Raw genomic sequence first — 19,928 nt, 5'->3', positions numbered from 1 at the left:
TCAGACTACAGTCCATATTCAGACTCCAGAACATTTTCAGACTCCAGTCCATTTTAAGACCCAAGCTCATTTTCAGTCCCCAGCCCTTTTTCAGACTCCAGCATATTTTCAAACACCAGCCCATTTTCAGTCCCCAGTCCTTTTTCAGACTCCACCCCATTTTCAGACTACAGCCACTTTCACCCTCCGTCCCATTTTAAGACTCCAGCCCCTATTCAGCCTCCAATCCATTGTAAGACTCCAGCCTATGTTCAGATCCCAGCAGGTTTTCAGACTCCAGCCCATATTGAATCAGACTCCAGCCCATTTTAGCCCAAGCCCATTTTCAGTCCCAAGCCCATTTTCAGATTTCAGTAAATTTTATCAAAGCCCATATTCCAGGACTCCAATCCATGTTTTCAGACTTCCAGCCCATTTTCAGACCCCTAGCAACATTTTAGAACGCCCAGCCCCATATTCAGACTCCAGACCATTTCAGACCCCAGCCCGGTTTCATTGCCCAGGTCCTAGGTTTCAATAAAGGCAATTTCCAGACTCCAGTCCATATTCACCATGCTCCAAACCCATTTTCAGAACCACCAGCCATATTCAGACTCCAGGTCCATTTTCTGGAGTTCCAGTCACATATTCAGACCTTAGCTCCTTTTTCAGACCTCCAGTCACATTTTAAGACTCCAGGCCCATATCACAACTCCAGTCCGTTTTCACACCCCAGGTCCATTTTGCAATCCCCAGGCCCATTTCAGACTCAAGTCCAGTTTCAGACCCAAGCCCATTATCAGTCCCCGTCCCGTTTTTAAGACACCACTCCCTTTCCAGGCTTCAGTCACCATTTTCAGAACTCAAGCCCATTTCAGACTAGAGTCAATTTTCAGAACTCACCAGACCCATATTGAGGACTCCAACTCAAGTTTTCAAAACTACAGCCCAATTCCAGTACTCCCAGCCCAGTTTCAGATTCCAGGTCCAATACTCAGACCCAGCCCAGGCCATGCAGGGACTCCAAAACCCATATTCAGGACTCAAAGCCCATTTTTAGACCCAAGCCCATTTGGCTAGATATTAGTCCTTTTTCAGATGCTATCCCAATTTTCCAAGACTTACAGCCTATATTCAGACCCCATCCCTATTTCAGAACTACAGGTATATTCAGACTTCGGAACATTTTCAGACCTCCAGTCCATTTTTAAGACACAAGATCATTTCAGTACCCAGACCCTTTTTTAGGACTCCCAAGCCAATATTTCCACACTCCGGTCCCATTTTCCAGAATCCAGGCCATATTTCAGACTCCAGCTAATATTCAAGCTGCAGCCCATTTAAGAACTCAAGCCATTTCAGGACTACCAAACCCATATTTCAGACCACCAGCCCATTTTCAGACCCGGAGCACCAATTTGCCAGTTCCATTAGTCCTTTTTCAGACTACACAACCCCATACCAGACCTAACGCCTAGTTTTCAACAACCCAGCCCATTTTCAGTCCACAGTCCTTTTTCAGATTCTTTGGGCACATTTTCAGACTCCACCTATAATTTTATACTGCAGCACCATTACCGACCCTATGGCCACCCATTTTCAGAACCCATGACCAAATTCAGGACTTCAGCAATTTTCAGACTACCAGCCCATAAAGCCAGATTCCAGGCCCATTTATCAGACACAAGACCATTTTACAGACTCCCCAGCCCATATTCAGACCATTTCATTTCATCAAACTCCAGCCGATATTTAGACCATAGCCACATTTTCACACTCCCAAGACCATTTTCAGACCCCAGCCATTTTCAGAACCCCAGGCCACCCATTGCAAGTCCCAAGTCCTTTTTTAGACTCCAGCCCATTCTACAACCCCAGCCAACAAGCCCCCAGTTTCCCCATTTTCAGACCCTAGCCCATGTTTTAGACCCCAGACCATTTTCAGGACTCAGCATTTCATTTTGTCACCAAGTATTTTGGCAGACTTCCAGCCCATTTTCCAGAACTCCACCCCACTTTTCAGTCTTCCAGTCCCTTTTAAGAAACTCCAGCCCATTTTTCAAACTCCAGCCCATTTTCAGAACTGCAGACCCAGATCCAGGACTCCAATCCATTTTATGACTCCAATCAATTTTCAGACTCCATCCCATATTGAGACTCCAGCCCTTTTTTCAAACTACAGCCCATCTCATACTCCAGCCCAGTTTCAGATTCCAGTCCATATTCACACCCCAGCCCAAATTCAAACTTCAGCCAAGTTTCAGATTCCAGCCCATTTTAAGACTCCAGCCCATATTCAGACTCCAACTCATTTTCAGACCCCAGCTTATTTGCAGTTCCCAGTCCTTTTTCTGATTCCGGCCCATTTTCAGACTCCAGCCCATACTCAGACTCCAGACAATATTCAGACCCAAGACCATTTTCAGACATCAGTATATTTTTAGATTACAGCCCATTTTCAGACTCCAGTCCATTGTCACACCCAACCTCATTTTAAGTCCCCTGCCCTTTTTCAGAATCCAGCCATTATCACACTCCAGCCCATTTTCAGATTCCAGCCTATTTTCTGATTCCTGCACATTTTCAGACTCCAGCTCATTTTCAGACTGCAGCCCATTTTCAGACCCAAACCATTTTCAGACTCAAGACCATATCAGACTTCAGCCCATTTTCAGACAGCAGCCCATTTTCAGACCCACACCCATTTTCAGACCCCAGACCATATTCAGACTTCAGCCGATTTTCAGACTCCAGCCCATAATCACATTCCAGCCAATTCTCAGACCACAACCCATTTTCACTCACCAGCCATTTTCAGACCCCAACCCATTTTCAGACTCCAGCCTATTTTCAGTCTCCAGTCCATTTTAAGACTCCAGCCCATTTTCAAACTCCTGCCCATTTTCAGACTGCAGCCCATAATCAGACTCCAGTCAATTTTATGACTCCAATCCCATTTTCAGACCAAAGCCTATTCTCAGACTGCATGCCATTTTAAGACTCCAACCCATTTCAAGACTTCACCCCATATTCAGATTCAAACCTATTTTCAGACTCCAGCCCATTTTCAGTCGCCAGTTATTTTTCAGACTTCAGCCAATTTTCAGGCTCAGCCAATTTTTATACCTCTGCCAATTTTCAAATTCCAGCCCATATTCAGAGTCTAGCCCATTTTCAGACTACAGCCCATTTTAAGTCCCCAGCCAATTTTCAGTCCCCAGTCCTATTTCAATCCAGGCCATTTCCAGACTCCAGTCCATATGCAGGCTCCACCCCATTTTAAGACTCCAGCCCATATTCAGACGCCAGTCTATTTTCAGAATCCCGCCCATATTCAGATTTTAGGCCATTTTCAGACTCCAGCCCATTTTAAGACTCCAGCCCATATCACACTCCAGCCCGTTTTCAGACCCCATTCCATTTTCAGTCCCCAGCCCATTTTCAGACTCCAGCCCATTTTCAGAACCCAGTTCATTTTCAGACTACAACCCATATTCAGACTTCGGAACATTTTCAGACTCCAGTCCATTTTCAGACCCAAGCTCATTTTCAGTCCCCAGCCCTTTTTCAGACTCGCCATTATCACACCCCAGCCTATTTCCAGACTCCAGCCTATTTTCAGATTCCAGCCCATTTTTAGACACCATTTTCATACCTCAGCCCAAATATTTTCAGTCCTTAGTCCTTTTTCAGACTCCAGCCCATATCAGAACTCAGCCCATTTTCAGACCCAAGCCCATTTTCAGTCATCAGTCCTTTTTCAGATTCCGGCCTATTTTCAGACTCCACCCTATATTCATACTCCAGCATATTTTCAGACACCAGCCCATTTTCAGACCCCATACCATATTCAGACTTCAGCCGATTTTCAGACTCCATCCCATAATCTGATTCCAGCCAATTCTCAGACTCCAGCCATTTTCAGACTCTAGTCAATATTCAGACCAGTCCATTTTCATACTCCAGCTAATATTTAGACAACAGACCATTTTCTGACTCATCCATTTTCCCCAAAAACACCAGCCCAGACCCCACCCTTTTAAAACACCAGCCCATTTTCAGTCCCAAGTCCTTTTTTAGACTCCAGCCCATTCTCAGACCCCAGCCCATGTTCAGTTCCCCATTTTTAGACCCTAGCCCATTGTAAAACTCTAGCCCATTTTTAGACCCCAGCCCATTTTAAGGCTCCAGTCCATATTCAGACTCCAGCCCATTTTCAGACTCCAGCCCATTTTCAGTCACCAGTCCTTTTGCAGACTCAAGCCCGTTTTCAGTCTCCAGTCCCTTTTAAGACTCAAGCCCAATTTCATACTCTCAGTCCATTTTCAGACTGCAGCCCATATTCAGACTCCAGTCCATTTTATGACTATAATCCCATTTTCAGACCAAAGCCCATTTTTAGACAGCAGGCAACTTTAAGGCCCCAGCCCATCTCAAGACTCCAACCCATATTCAGACCCTAACCCATTTTCTGACTCCAGCCCATTTCAAGACTCCAGCCCATATTCAGACTCCAAGCCATATCAGACTCCAGCCAATTTTCAGACCCCAGCCCATTTGCAGTCCACAGTCCTTTTTCTGATTCCGGCCCATTTTCAGACTCCAGCCCATATTCAGACTCAAGCCAATTTTCATACCACAGCCCATTTTCAGACCCCAGTTCATTTTCAGACTACAACCCATATTCAGACTTCGGAACATTTTCAGACTCCAGTCCATTTTCAGACCCAAGCTCATTTTCAGTCCCCAGCCCTTTTTCAGACTCGCCATTATCACACCCCAGCCCATTTTCAGACTCCAGCCTATTTTCAGATTCCAGCCCATTTTTAGACACCAGCTCATATTCAGACTGCAGCCCATTTTCAGACCCAAGCCATTTTCAGACTCCAGCAAATATTCAGACTCCAACCCATTTTTAGAACCCAGCCCATTTTCATTCCTTAGTCCTTTATCAGACTCCCAGCCCAACTCAGCCCATCCATCAGACCTCCAGCCCGATTTTCAACCCCAGGCTATTTTCAGTCACCAGTCCTTTTTTTCAATCAGTCCCATTCCAGCCCATTTTCTGACTGGGCCCCAAGTATATTCATACCCCAGCCCATTTTCCCAGAAACCCATGCCCAATTTTCATGGCCCCAAAACCATTATTCAAGACTTCAGCCAAATTTTTCCAGACCTCTAGCCCATAATCAGAATTCCAGCCAATTCCAGACCCTAGTCATTTTTTCAGAACTTACAGGCCATTTTCCAGATTCCCATTCCAATTAAATTCAAATTTTGACCAGTCATTTCATACTCCAAAGGCCAATATTTTTGACCCCCCCCCTTTTTGCAGACATTCCAGCATGCCCACAATTTATTTCAGACCCCAGCCATTTTTAAACACAGCCCCATTTTCATCCCCCCCCCCAACCCCTCAAGCCAACCTATTTTGACCCCAGCCCATTTGGCCAGGGACTCCAGCCATTTTCAGACCCCCAAGCCATTTTGTTTTTAAACACCAGCCCATTTTGCCATGTCCCAAGTCCTTTTTTAGACCCCAGCCCATTCTCAGAGCCCAGCCCATTTTCAGTCCTCATTTTCAGACCCTAGCCCATTTTGATACCCTAGCCCATTTTTAGACCCCACCCATTTTAATGCTCCAGTCCATATTCAGACTCCAGCACCATTTTCAGACTCCAGCCAATTTTCAGTCACTAGTCCTTTTGCAATCTCCAGACCATGTTCAGTCTCCAATCCCTTTTAAGACTCCAGCCCATTATCAAACTCCAGCCCATTTTCAAACACCAGCCTATATTCAGACTCCAGTCCATTTCTTGACTCCAATCTCATTTTCACACCAAAGCCCATTTTTAGACTACAGGCCACTTTAAGACTCCAGCCCATTTCAAGATTCCAACCCATATTCAGACTCCAACCTATTTTCAGACTCCAGCCCATTTTCATACCTCAGCCAATTTTCAAATTCCAGCACATTTTCAGACTCCAACCCATTTTCAGACTCCAGCCCACTTTCATACCTCAGACAATTTTCAAATTCCAGCACATTTCCAGACCATCCTATTTTCAGACTCCAGCCCATATCCAGCACTTTCAGGACCATTTTCCGAACCCATTTTCTATTTTCAGACAATCCAGCCCATTATTTTCAGACTCCAGGGCCATTTATCCAGACCACAGCCCATTTTCCCGAGCCCTCAAGCCCTAAACCGATTTTCAGACTTCAGCCAATATTCAGACTCATGCCCATTTTAAGACTCTAGTCCATTTTCAGACCTCAACCCGTTTCCAGACTCCAGCCCATTTTAGGACTTCAGCCCATATACAGAGTCCCGCTTATTTTCAGACCCCACCCATTTTCAGTAATCAATCATTTTTCACACTCCAGCCCTTTTTTAGATTCCACCCTATATTCAGAATCGAACCCATTTTCAGACTCCAGCCCTTTTTAAGACAAGCCCATTTACAGATTTCAGCCCATTTTCAGACTCCAGCATATATTCAGACCTCCGTCCATTTTCAGACTCCAGCCCATAAACAGACCCCAGTCCATTTTCAGACTCCAGCCCATATTCAGACTCCAGCCCATTTTCATTCCTCCATACGTTTTCAGACCCCAGCCCATTTTCAGACTACAGCATTATTCAAACTCTAGCTCATTTTCAGACTCCACCCTATATTCAGGCTCCAGTCCATTTTCAGACTCCAGTCCATTTTCAGACTCCAGCTCATTTTCAGACTCAAACCAATATTCAGACTCCAGTCCATTTCTAGTCTCCAGCCCATTTTAGACTTCAGCCCATTTTCAGACTCTAGCCCATGATCAGTCCCCAGTACATTTCCAACACCCAGCCCCATTTTCAGACTACAGCTCATATGCAGACTCCAACCCATTTTCAGACTCCTGTCCAATTTTATGACCCCAGCCTATTTACAAGAACCCCCGAGCCCAGAGAATCCCCAGGTGCCACTTTTCAGAACGTCCAGCGCCCATTTTCACGACTCCAGCACTACATTTAGATAACGCAAGCCGAAGTTTTCAAACTCCAGCCCATTTTCAGATTCCAGCCTATATATTCAGACTCCAGTCCATTCGAAGACTCCAGCCCATAAACTGACACCAGTCCATTTTCGGACACCAACCCATATTCAGACTCCAGTCCACTTTCAGAATACAGCCCATTTTTGGACCCCAACCCATTTTCAGTCCTCCATCCATTTTCAGACTGCAGCCCATTTTCAAACTCCAGCATATATTCAGACTCCAGCTCATTTTCAGACTTCACCCTATATTCAGACTCTGGACCGTTTTCAGACTCCACCTCATTTTCAGACTCCAGGCTATATTCAGACCCTAGCCCATTTTCAGACCCCATTGCACTTGCAACTCCATCCCATATTCAGACTCCAACCCATATTCAGACTCCTCGCTATTTTCAGACCCAAACCCATTTTCATTCCCTAGTCCTTTCTCAGACTCCAGCCTTTTTTAAGACTTCAGCCCATATCAGACTCCAGCCTATTTTCAGACCTCATCCCATTTCCAGACCCCATCCCATTTTCAAGTCTTTTTCAGATTCTGCCCCATTTTCAGACTCCAGCCCATATTCAGACTCCACCCTATTTTTCAGACCCCAGACCATTTTTAGACTCCAACCCATTGTCAGACTCCAGCCGATATTGAGATTTCAGCCCATTTTCAGACTGCAGCCCATATTAAGACTTTAGCCCATTTTCAGACTCCAGCACACTTTAAGACGCAAGCCAATTTTCAGACTCCAGCCCATTTTCAGACTCCAGCATATATTCAGACTCCAGTCCATTCGAAGACTCCAGCCCATAAACTGACACCAGTCCATTTTCAGACATCAACCCATATTCAGACTCCAGTCCACTTTCAGAATCCAGCCCATTTTCAGACCCCAACCAATTTTCAGACCCCAACCAATTTTCAGTCCTCCATCCATTTCCAGACCACAGCCCATTTTCAGACTCCAGCATATATTCACTCCAGATCATTTTCAGACTTCACCCTATATTCAGACTCCAGACCATTTTCAGACTCCAGTCCATTTTCAGACTCCAGCTCATTTTCAGATCCAAGCCCATTTTCAGACTCCAGCCAATTTTTAGACTCCAGTCCATTTTCAGTCTCCAGTCCATTTTAGACTCCAGCCCATTTTCAGACTCTAGTCCATTTTCAGACTCCAGGCTATATTCAGACCCTATCCCATTTTCAGACCCTATCGCACTTGCAGACTTAATCCCATATTCAGACTCCAACACATATTCAGACTCCACCCTATTTTCAGACCTAAGCCCATTTTCATTCCCTAGTCCTCTCTCAGACTCCACCCTTTTTTAAGACTTCAGCCCATATCAGACTCCAGCCCATTTTCAGACTCCAGCCAATTTCCAGACCTCATCCCATTTCCAAGTCTTTTTCAGATTCTGCCCCATTTTCAGACTTCAGCCCATATTCAGACTCCACCCCATTTCCAGACCCCAGACCATTTTTAGACTCCAACCCATTGTCAGACTCCAGCCAATATTGAGATTTCAGCCCATTTTCAGACTGCAGCCCATATTAAGACTTTAGCCCATTTTCAGACTCCAGTCCATTTTCATACTCCAGCCCATTTTCAGTCACTAGTCCTTTTTCAGTCTCCAGTCCATATTCATACTCCAGCCCATTGCCAGGCTCCAGCCGATTTTCAGATTCCAGCCCATTTTCAGACTTCAGCCTATATTCAGACCCCAGCCCATTTTCACTCCAGGGACATTTTCAGACTCCAGCCCATTTTCCGACTGCAACCCATTTTCAGACCCCAGCCGATTTTCAGTACCTAGTCTTTTTTCAGACCAACCCATTTTAAGACTCCAGCTCATATTCAGACACCAAACCATATCAGACTCCAGCCCATGTTCAGAACACAGCTCATTTGCAGTCCCCAGTCCTTTTTCTGATCCCGACCCATTTTCAGACTCCAGCGCATATTCAGACTCCAGCCAATTTTCTGACCCTAGCCCTTTTTCAGACTCCAGTTCATTTTCAGACTACAGTCCATATTCAGACTACAGAACATTTTCAGACTCCAGTTCATTTTCAGACCCAAGCTCATTTTTAGTCCCCAGCCCTTTTTCAGAATCCAGCCATCATAACACTCCAGCCCATTTTAAGACTCGAGCCCATTTTCTTATTCCAGCCCATTTTCAGATTCCAGCTCATATTCAGGTTGCAGCCCATTTTCAGAACCAAGCCATTTTCAGACTCCAGTCCATATTCAGACTCCAGCCCATTTTCAGAACCCAGCCCATTTTCAGCCCTTAGTATTTATTCAGACTACAGCCCATATCAGACCTCAGCCCATTTTAAGACTGCATCCCATTTTCAGTCCACAGTCTTTTTTCAGATTCTGGCCCATTTTCAGACTCCATCCTATATTCATACTCCAGCCCATTTTCAGACCCATGCCCATTTTCAGACCCCAGACCATATTCAGACTTCAACCAATTTTCAGGCTCCAGCCCATAATCAGATTCCTACCAATTCTCAGACTCCAGGCTATTTTCAGACTCCAGTCCATATTCAGACCAGTCCATTTTCATACTCCAGCCGATATTTAGACCACAGCCCATTTTCAGTCTCCAGCCATTTTCAGACCCCAGCCCATTCTCAGACACCAGCCCATTTTCAGTCCCAAGTCCTTTTTTAGACTCCAGCCCATTCTCAGACCCCAACCCATTTTCAGTCCCCCATTTTCAGACCTGACCCATTTTGAAACCATAGCCCATTTTTAGAACCCAGTCCATTTTAAGGCTCCAGTCCATATTCAGACTCCAGCCCATTTTCAGACCCCAGCCCATCTTCAGTAACCAGTCTTTTTGCAGACTCCAGCCCATTTTCAAATTCCAGCCCATTTTCAGTCTCCGGTCCCTTTTAGGACTCCAGCCCATTTTCGAACTCCTGCCCATTTTCAGACTGCAGCGCATAATCAGACTCCAGTCCATTTTATGACTTCAATCCCATTTTCAGACCAAAGCCCATTTTTAGACTGCAGGCCATTTTAAGACTCCAGCCCATTTCAAGACTTCAGCCCATATTCAGACTCAAACCCATTTTCAGACTAGCCCATTTTCAGTCTCCAGTTCTTTTTCAGACTCCAGCCTATTTTCAGACTTAGCCCATTTTCATACCTCTGCCAATTTTGAAATTCCAGCCCATATTCAGAGTCAAGCACATTTTCAGACTACAGCCTATTTCAAGACCCCAGCCAATTTTCATTCCCCAGTCCTATTTCAATCCAGGCAATTTCCAGACTCCAGTCCATGTTCAGGCTCCAGCCCATTTTCAGACTCCAGCCCATATTCAGACTCCAGTCCATTTTCAGAATCCAGCCCATATTCAGATCTTAGCCCATTTTCAGACTCCAGCCCATTTTCAGACTCCAGCCCATATCACACTCCAGCCAGTTTTCAGACCCCAGTCCATTTTCAATCCACAGCCCATTTTCAAACTCCTAGCCATTTTCAGACTGCAGCCCATAATCAGACACTCCTCCCCCCTCCCCACCTCCAGTATTCCATTTTATGACTCAATCCATTTTCAGACCAAAGCCCATTTTTAGACTGCATGCCATTTCAAGACTCCAGCCCATTTCAAGACTTCAGCCCATATTCAGACTCAAACCCATTTTCAGACTCCAGCCCATTTTCAGTCCTCAGTTCTTTTTCAGACTCCAGCCCATTTTCAGGCTCAGCCCATTTTTATACCTCTGTCAATTTTCGAATTCCAGCCCATATTCAGACTCTAGCCCATTTTCAGACTACAGCACATTTTAATACCCCTAGCCAAAAATTTTTTTTTTTTGTTTTTTTTTTTCCCAGGGGGGGGTTTTCCCCCCCCCAGTCCTATTTCAATTCCAGGCCAATTTTCAAGACTTCCAGAACATATTTTCAGGCTCCAGCCCATTTTCCAGAACACCCTCCCATAATTTTCAGATCCCCAGTCTATTTTCAGAATCCAGGCATCTTCAGATCTTAGCCCATTTTCAGGGAACCCTTTTCCAGCCCATCAGACTCCAGCATTTTATCACTCCAGCCCGTTTTCAGGCCCCAATCCATTTTCAGTCCCCAGCCCATTTTCAGACTCCAGCCAATTTTCAGACCCAGCACATTATCAGTCCCATCCTTTTTCAAACCCCATCCCTTTTTCAGACTTCAGTCCTTTTTCAGACTCCAGCCCATTTTCAGACTTCAATCAATTTTCAGACTCTATCCCATATTAAGACTCCAGCCCATTTTCAAACTACAGCCCATTCTCATACTCCAGCCCAGTTTCAGATTCCAGTCCATATTCACATCCCAGCCCATATTCAAACTTCATCCCAGTTTCATATTCCAACCCATTTTAAGACTCCAGCCCATATTCAGACTCCAAACCATATCAGACTCCATCTCATTTTCAGACCCCAGCCCATTTGCAGTTCCCAGTCCTTTTTCTGATTCGGGCAAATTTTCACACTCCAGCCCATATTCAGTCTCCAGCCAATATTGAGACCCCAGCCCATTTCCAGACATCAGTATATTTTCAGACTACAGCTTATATTCAGACTCCGGAACATTTTCAGACTCCAGTCCATTTTTAGACCAAAGTTCATTTTCAGTACCCAGCCCTTTTTCAGACTCCAGCATATTTTCAAACACCAGCCCATTTTCAGTCACCAGTCCTTTTTCAGACTCCAGCCCATTTTCAGATTCCAGCCCCTATTCAGTCTCCAATCCATTTTAAGACTCCAGCCTATGCTCAGACCCCAGCAAATTTTCAGACTCCAGCCCATATTCAGACTCCAGCCCATTTTAGCCCAAGCCCATTCTCAGTCCCTAGCACATTTTAAGATTTCAGTCCATTTTCTCTAGCCCATATCCAGAATCCAGTCCATTTTTAGACTCCAGCCCATTTTCTGACCCCAGCACATTTTAGAACTCCAGCCCATATTCAGACTCAAGACCATTTTGAGACCCCAGCCAAGTTTCAGTCCCCAGTCCTATTTCAATCCAGGCAATTTCCAGACTCCAGTCCATATTCAGGCTACAACCCATTTTCAGACACCAGCCCATTTTCAGACTCAAGTCCATTTTCAGACCCAGCCCATTATCAGTCCTGTCCTTTTTCAGACCCCATCTCTTTTTAAGACTTCAGTCCCTTTTCAGACTCAAGCCCATTTTTAGACTACAGTCAATTTTCAGACTCCAGCCCATATTGAGACTCCAACCCATTTTCAAACTACAGCCCATCTCGTACTCCAGCCCAGTTTAAGATTCTAGTCCATACTCAGACCCCAGCCCATATTCAGAATCCAAACCATATCCGACTCAAGCACATTTTTAGACCCCAGCCCATTTGCAGTCCCTAGTCCTTTTTTCTGATTCAGCCCATATTCAGACTCAAACCCATTTTCAGACTCCAGCCCATATTCAGACTCCAGACAATTTTCAGACCCCAGCCCATTTTCAGACCCCAGCCCAATTTCAGACTACAGCCTATATTCAGACTCTGGAACATTTTCAGACTCCAGTCCATTTTCAGACCCAAGCTCATTTTCAGTCCCCAGTTCTTTTTCAGACTCCAGCTATTATCACACTCTGGCCCATTTTCAGATTCCAGCCCATTTTCAGACTCCAGCTAATAGTCAGACTGCAGCCCATTTTCAGACCCAAGCCATTTTCAGACTCCAGCCCATATTCAGACTCCAGCCCATTTTAAGATCCCAGCCCATTTGCAGTCCTTAGTCCTTTTTCAGACTACACCCCATATCAGACCTCAGCCTATTTTTAGACCCCAGCCCATTTTCAGTCCACAGTCCTTTTTCAGATTCTGGCACATTTTCAGACTCCACCCTATATTCATACTCCAGCCCATTTTCCGACCCTAGCCCATTTTCAGACCCCAGACCATATTCAGACTTCAGCCGATTTTCAGACTCCAGCCCATTTTCAGACTCCAGTTCATATTCAGACCAGTCCATTTTCATACTCCAGCCAATATTTAGACTACAGCCCATTTTCAGACTCCAGCCATTTTCAGACCCCAGCCATTTTCCAGCCACCCCATTTCAGACCCTAAACCCATTATTTTGAAACCCTAGCCCATTTTGAAACCCTAGCCCATTTTTAGACCCCAGACCATTTTCAGACTCCAGTCCCGTTTCTGTCACCAGTCCTTTTGCAGAATCCAGCCCATTTTCAGTCTCCAGTCTCTTTTAAGACTCCAGCCCATTTTCAAACTCCAGCCCATTTTCAGACTGCAGCCCATATTCAAACTCAAGTCAATTTTATGACTCCCAACCCATTTTCAGATCAAGCCCATTTTTAGAATACTGGCCATTTTAAGAATCCAGCCCATTTCAAGACTTCAGCCCATATTCAGACTCCAACCCATTTTCAGACTCCAGCCCATTTTCAGTCCCCAGTACTTTTTCAGACTCCAGCCCATTTTCACACTCCACCCCATTTTCATACCTCAGCCCAAATATTTTCAGTCCTTAGTCCTTTTTCAGACTCCAGCCCATATCAGACCTCAGCCCATTTTCAGACCCAACCCCATTTCAGTCACCAGTCCTTTGTTTTTCAGATTCCGGCCTATTTACAGACTCCACCCTATATTCATATCCAGCCACCATTTTACATACACCAGCCCATTTTTTTTCTGACCCCATACCATATTCAGAACTTCAGCCAATTTTCAGACTCCATCCCATAATCTGATTCCAGCCAATCAATCAGACTCCAGCTATTTTCAGACTCTAGTCAATATTCGAGACCCAGTCCATTTGTTTTCATACTCCAGCCCATATTTTAGACCAACAGCCCATTTTTCAGACTCAATCCATTTTCAGACCCCAGCCCATTTTCATTTTTCACCAGCCCCCATTTTCAGTCCCAAGTCCTTTTTAGACGTCCAGCCCATTCTCAGACACCAGACCATGTTCAGTTCCCCATTTTTAGACCACAGCCCATTGTAAAACCCTAGCCCATTTTTAGACCCCAGCCCATTTTAAGGCTCCAGTCCATATTCAAACTCCAGCCAATTTTCAGACTCTGGCCCATTTTCAGTCACCAGTCCTTTTGCAGACTCCAGCCCATTTTTAGTCTCCAGTCCCTTTTAGGACTCAAGCCCATTTTCATACTCTCAGTCCTTTTTCAGACTGCAGCCCATATTCAGACTCCAGCCCATTTTATGACTATAATCCCATTTTCAGACCAAAGCCCATTTTTAGAACGCAGGCCACTTCAAGACCCCAGCCCATCTCAAGACAAGCCATATCAGACTCCACCCCATTTTCAGACCCCAGCCCATTTGCAGTCCACAGTCCTTTTTCTGATTCCGGCCCATTTTCATACTCCAGCCCATATTCAGACTCAAGCCAATTTTCTTACCACAGCCCATTTTCAGACCCCAGTTCATTTTCAGACTACAACCCATATTCAGACTTCAGAACATTTTCAGACTCCAGTCAATTTTCAGACCTAAGCTCATTTTCAGTCCCCAGCCCTTTTTCAGACTTGCCATTATCACACTCCAGCCCATTTTCAGACTCCAGCTTATTTTCAGATTCCAGTTAAAATTCATATTCAGACTGCAGCCCATTTTCAAACCCAAGCCATTTTCAGACTCCAGCATATATTCAGACTCCAGCCCATTTTCATTCATTAGTCCTTTTTCAGACTCCAGTCCATATCAGACCTCCGCCCATTTTCAGACCCCAGCCCATTTTCAGTCACCAGTCCTTTTTCAGATTCCAGCCCATTTTCAGACTCCACCCTATATTCATACTCCAGCCCATTTCCAGACCCATGCCAATTTTCAGGCCCCAAACCATATTCAGACTTCAGCAAATTTTTAGACTCCAGCCCATAATCAGATTCCAGCCAATTCTCAGACTCCAGCCATTTTCAGACTCCAGTTAAAATTCAGACCAGTCCATTTTCATACTCCAGCCAATATTTAGACCACAGCCCATTTTCAGACTCCAGCCATTTTCAGAACCCAGCCCATTTTCAAACACCAGCCCATTTTCAGTCCCGAGTCCTTTTTTAGACCCCAGCCCATTCTCAGACCCCAGCCCATTTTCAGTCCCCATTTTAAGACCCTAGCCCTTTTTGAAACCCTAGCCCATTTTTAGACCCCAGCCCATTTTAAAACTCCAGTCCATATTCAGACTCCAGCACCATTATCAGACTCCAGCTAATTTTCAGTCACCAGTCCTTCTGCAGACTCCACACCATGTTCAGTCTCCAATCCCTTTTAAGACTCCAGCCCATTTTCAAACTGCAGCCTATATTCAGACTCCAGTCCATTTCATGACTCCAATCCCATTTACAGACCAAAGCCCATTTTTAGACCACAGGCCACTTTAAGACTCCGGCCCATTTCAAGACTCCAACCCATATTCAGACTCCAACCCATTTTCATACCTCAGCCAATTTTCAAATTCCAGCACATTTTCAGACTCCAACCAATTTTCATACTCCAGCCCATTTTCATACCTCAGACAATTTTCAAATTCCAGCACATTTCCAAACCATCCCATTTTCAGACTCCAGCCCATATTCAGACTCCAGGCCATTTCTAGACCACAGCCCATTTTCAGACAACCGATTTTCAGGCTTCAGCCAATATTCAAACTCCTGCCCATTTTCAGACTCCAGTCCATTTTCAGACCTCAACCTGTTTCCAGACTCCAGCCCATTTTAGGACTTCAGCCCATATACAGTCCCGCTCATTTTCAGACCCCACCCATTTTCAGTAATCAATCGTTTTTCACACTCCAGCCCTTTTTTAGATTCCACCCTATATTCAGAATCGAACCCATTTTCAGACTCCAGCTCTTTTTAAGACAAGCCCATTTACAGATTTCAGCCCATTTTCAGACTCCAGCATATATTCAGACCTCCATTCCATTTTCCGACTCCAGCCCTTTAAACAGACCCCAGTACTTTTTCAGACTCCAGCCCATATTCAGACTCCAGACCATTATCAGAATCCAGCCTACTTTCAGACCCCAGCCCATTTTCATTCCTCCATCCATTTTCAGATCCAGCCCATTTTTCAGACTACAGCATATATACAAACTGTTGCTCATTTCAGACTCAACCCTATATTCAGGCTTCCCAGTCCCATTTTTCAGACTCCAGTCCATTTTCAGACTCCACTCATTTTCAGACTCAAAACCACTATCAGACTCCAGCCAAATTTTAGATTCCAGTCCCCATTCCAGTCTCCAGCCCATTTTAGACTCAGCCCATTTTCAGGAATCTAGCACATGCTAGTCACCCCCAGTACCTTTTCAGACACCAGCCCATTTTCAGACTACAGCTCATATACAGACTCCAGCCCATTTTCAGACTCCTGTCCATTTTATGACCCCAGCCTATTTATAGACCCCAGCCCATTTTTAGATCCCAGTCCATTTTCAGACTCCAGCCTATTTTCAGACTCCAGCACACTTTAAGATGGAAGCCAATTTTCAGACTCCAGCCCATTTTCAGACTCCACCATATATTCAGACTCCAGTCCCATTCGAAGACTCCAGCCATAACTGACACCAGTCCATTTTCAGACACCAACCCCCCATATTCAAGACTCCCCAGTCACTTTCAGAATCCAGCCCATTTTCAGACCCCAACCCCATTTGTTTTCAGTCCTCCATCCATTTTCCAGACCACAGCTCATTTTCAGACTCCGGCATATATTCAGACTCCCCAGTCAATTTTCAGACTTCCCCACCCTATTCAGACTCCAGACCATTTTGAGATCAGTCCATTTTCAGACTCCAGCTCATTTTCAGACCCAAGCACATTTTCAGTCTCCAGTCCATTTTAGACTCCAGCCCATTTCAGACTCTAGTCCATTTTCAGACTCCAGGTTATATTCAGACCTAGCCTATTTCAGACCCCATCACACTTGCAGACTCAATCCCATATTCAGACTCCAACCCATATTCAGACTCCACCCTATTTTCAGACCCAAGCCCATTTTCATTCCCTAGTCCTTTCTCATACCCCAGCCTTTTTTAAGACTTCAGCCCATATCAGACTCCAGCTCATTTTCAGACTCCAGCCAATTTCCAGACCCCATCCCATTTTCAATCCTTTTTCAGATTCTGTCCCATTTTCAGACTCCAGCCCATATTCAGACTCCACCCCATTTTCAGATCCCAGACCATCTTTAGACTCCAACCCACTGTCAGACTCCAGCCAATATTGAGATTTCAGCCCATTTTCAGACTGCAGCCCATATTAAGACTTTAGCCCATTTTCAGACTCCAGTCTATTTTCATACTGCAGCCCATTTTCAGTCACCAGTCCTTTTTCAGTCTCCAGCCCATATTCATACTCCAGCCCATTGCCAGACTCCTGCCGATTTTCAGATTCCAGCCCATTTTCAGACTTCAGCCCATATTCAGACACCAGCCCATTTCAGTCCAGGGACATTTTCAGACTCCAGCCCATTTTCTGACTGCAACCCATTTTCAGACCCCAGCCGATTTTCAGTACCTAGTCTTTTTCAGACCAGCCCATTTTAAGACTCCAGCTCATATTCAGACACCAAACCATATCAGACTCCAGCCCATTTTCAGAACCCAGCTCATTTGTAGTCCCCAGTCCTTTTTCTGATCCCAACCTATTTTCAGACTCCAGCCCATATTCAGACTCCAGACAATTTTCAGACCCTAGCCCTCTTTCAGACTCCAGTTTATTTTCAGACTACAGTCCATATTCAGACTCCAGAACATTTTCAGACTCCAGTTCATTTTCAGACCCAAGATCATTTTTAGTCCCCAGCCCTTTTTCAGAATCCAGCCATTATCACACTCCAGCATATTTTAAGACTCCAGCCCATTTTCTGATTTCAGCCCATTCTCAGACTCCAGCTCATATTCAAACTGCAGCCCATTTTCAGAACCAAGCCATTTTCAGACTCCAGCCCATATCCAGACTCCAGCCCATTTTCAGACCCCAGCCCATTTTTAACCCTTACTCCTTTTTCAGACTACAGCCCATATCAGACCTCAGCCCATTTTAAGACCCCAGCCCATTTTCAGTCCACAGTCCTTTTTCAGATTCTGGCCCATTTTCAGACTCCATCCCATATTCATACTCCATCCCATTTTCAGACCCATGCCCATTTTGAGACCCCAAACCATATTCAGACTTCAGCCAATTTTCAGACTCCAGCCCATAATCAGATTCCTGCCAATTCTCAGACTCCAGGCCATTTTCAGACTCCAGACCATATTCAGACCAGTCCATTTTCATACTCCAGCCGATATTTAGACCACAGCCCATTTTCAGACCCCAGCCCATTCTCAGACAAAAGCCCATTTTCAGTACCAAGTCCTTTTTTAGACTACAGCCCATTCACAGACCCCAGCCCATTTTCAGCCTCCCATTTTCAGACCCAACCCATTTTGAAACCATATCCCATTTTCAGAACCCAGCTCATTTCTAGGCTCCAGTCCATATTCAGACTCCAGCCCATTTTCAGACTCCAGTCCATTTTCAGTAACCAGTCTTTTTGCAGACTCCAGCCCATTTTCAGACACCAGCCCATTTTCAGTCTCCAGGCCCCTTTTAAGACTCCAGCCATTTTCAAAACTCCTGCCATTTTCAGACTGCAAAGCGCATAATCAGACTCCAGTCCATTTATGACTTCAATCCCATTTTCAGACCAAAGCCTATTTTTTAGAAACTGCAGGCCATTTTAAGACTCCCAGGCCCATTTCAAGACTCAGCCCGTATTCAGACTCAAACCATTTTCAGACTCCAGCCATTTTCAGTCCTCAGTTCTTTTTCAGACTCCAGCCTATTCTAGACTCAACCCCCCAATTTTCATATCTCTGCCAATTTTCAAATTCCAGCCCATATTCAGACTCAAGCCCATTTTCAGACGACAGCCCATTTCAAGACCTCAGCCAATTTTCAGTCCCTAGTCCTATTTCAATCCAGGCAATTTCCAGACTCAAGTCCATTTTCAGACTCAAGCCCATATTCAGACTCCAATCCATTTGCAAATTCCAGCCCATATTCAGATCTTAGCCCATTTTCAGACTCCAGCACATTTTCAAACTCCAGCCCATACCACACTCCAGCCCGTTTTCAGACCCCAGTCCATTTTCAGACCCCAGCCCATTTTCAGACTCCAACTCATTTTCAGACCCAGCAAATTATGTCCCATCCTTTTTCAGACCCCATTCTTTTTTCAGACTTCAGTCCTTTTTCAGACTCCAGCCCATTTTCAGACTCCAATCAATTTCCAGACTCCATCCCATCTCATACTCGAGCCAGTTTTCAGGTCTCCAGCCATATTCAGACCCCCAGCCATATTCAAACTTCAGGCGATTTCAGATTCCAGCACATTTTTCAGACCCCAGCCCATTTGCAGCTCCCAGTCCATTTTCTGATTGCGGCAAATTTTCAGACTCCAGCCTATATTCATACTCCAGCCCATTTTCAGACACCAGCCCAATTTCAGACCCCAGACCATATTCACATTTCAGCCAATTTTCAGGCTCCAGCCCATAATCACATTCAAGCCAATTCTCAGACTCCAGCCATTTTCAGACTCCAGGCCATTTTCACACTCCAGTCCATATTCAGACCAGTCCATTTTCATACTCCAGCCAATATTTAGACCACAGCCCATTTTAAGTCACTAGCCATTTTCAGACCCCACCCCATTTTCAGACAGCAGCCCATTTTACGTCCCAAGTCCTTTTTTTAGACTCCAGCCCATTCTCAGACCCAAGCCCATTTTCAGTCCCCCATTTTCAGACCCAACCATTTTGAAACCATAGCCCATTTTCAGAAACCAGCCCATTTTAAGACTCCAGTCCATATTCAGACTCCAGCCAATTTTCAGACTCCGGCCCATTTTCAGTAACCAG

At 45.0% G+C, this 19,928-nt stretch overlaps 1 pseudogene; it reads left to right on the top strand.

Moving 5' to 3' along the window:
• The first annotated feature begins 2,096 nt into the window (after positions 1-2,096).
• Positions 2,097-19,445, top strand: LOC135195365 (neurofilament heavy polypeptide-like; annotated as a pseudogene).
• The last annotated feature ends 483 nt before the right edge of the window (positions 19,446-19,928 follow it).

This window comes from Macrobrachium nipponense, chromosome 16 (genome assembly GCF_015104395.2).
Source record: "Macrobrachium nipponense isolate FS-2020 chromosome 16, ASM1510439v2, whole genome shotgun sequence".
Classification (NCBI taxonomy): Eukaryota; Metazoa; Arthropoda; class Malacostraca; order Decapoda; family Palaemonidae; genus Macrobrachium; species Macrobrachium nipponense.
The sequence above is the reverse complement of the archived record's forward strand: the minus strand, read 5'-3'. Positions and strand labels throughout refer to the sequence as shown.